Source organism: Brassica napus, unplaced genomic scaffold (assembly GCF_020379485.1).
Source record: "Brassica napus cultivar Da-Ae unplaced genomic scaffold, Da-Ae ScsIHWf_1197;HRSCAF=1714, whole genome shotgun sequence".
NCBI lineage: Eukaryota > Viridiplantae > Streptophyta > Magnoliopsida > Brassicales > Brassicaceae > Brassica > Brassica napus.
In genome coordinates, this window is record NW_026014618.1 from 81,150 (window position 1) to 82,500 (window position 1,351).

Sequence of the window (1,351 nt, forward strand, 5' to 3'; positions counted from 1 at the left end):
GTTCGTACCTCTTGGATCACAACATGATCCTTGGCAACACGCAACCTTGGATCACGATGCACCGTCATTGGTACCCTTTGGTCCTCGTACCCTTTGATACTTGCAACCATTGGTATCTCGTACCTTTTGGTTACTTGCATCCTTTGGTATCTCACAACCTTTGGTAACTCATGACACTTGGCAACACGCAACCTTTGGCGACTAGTACCCTTTTGATCTAACCTATCCGCTATGGTTAGCAATCAACGTAACCAACCATGACCCCATGGTCTATGACGTGGTAATATGGTCTATATATATATATCATATAGACATAATAATATAAAGAGACAGAGATAGAACCACTCACAGCCGCTATAGCCCTTACCAATTGGTCAGTCCGTCTCTCACCCAACCACCCTTGGTCCTTGGCGCCTATTTCCATCCAGGAATAGGTCTTCCTATTGGCCTTAGTGACTTATAAAAGCCACGGCCTCATATGGCTAAAGCCATACTCACCATGAACCGGATAGTGCCCTTATGGTTTTGGTCCCGGATTCTGCCCTTCCGGCTTGGATCCTCGTTTCTCATTGGGGGATCCCTTTGTTTAGGACGTGTGTCCTTTGTCTCAGACAGAATGAGACTGAATGAGAATGAATTCATAATCCCTGGAAGTCCTCCCCTTTATATAGAGAACCAAAGGTCATGTGCGAAGAGTCACATCCCTTCGAAGCATCTTTTTGGGACAGATGTTGGCCATCGATTACAATCAACGGTCCAGATCGTACCTGTTCAGAAATTGAAGGTTCCAGACCTTATAGGCACGTCCAACCCAAGCCAAGACCTGGTAACCAAGCCCACGGCCTGCCCACAAGAGCTCAATGACTCATGGACTACATGGCCGAACCTCATGGCCCGCCACTGACCCGGACCCGGACCATCGGCCCAAAACTCGAACAGTCCGTCGAGCTGAGATGAGCTGACTCAGCTGAGTGAGCTAGTAGTCCAGCCAGTTGAGCTGATTTAACTTGGAACGAGCTAGGCTGAGCTTGACCGAGCTACGTCTAGCTGATCGAGCTTCTTGTAAGCATCGCCCAGCTTCTGTACAGCTTATCCTAGCTGACTTCTTTCTCTTATAAGGTTAAGTCTCAGCATCCTGACGTCCTTAACCTTCTATCTTGGCCATGGAACGCTAGCCTTTAAGGTCTTAAGGCCGGCTGGTACGTTTCCCTCGAACCATGGCCGTCCCGACAATCCTATCCAGGATTGGGGGTGTGACAGGTGGTTTGCCGTCTGCGACGTTGCGAGAAGTCCACTAAACCTTATCATTTAGAGGAAGAAGAAGTCGTAACAAGATTTCCGTAGGTGAACC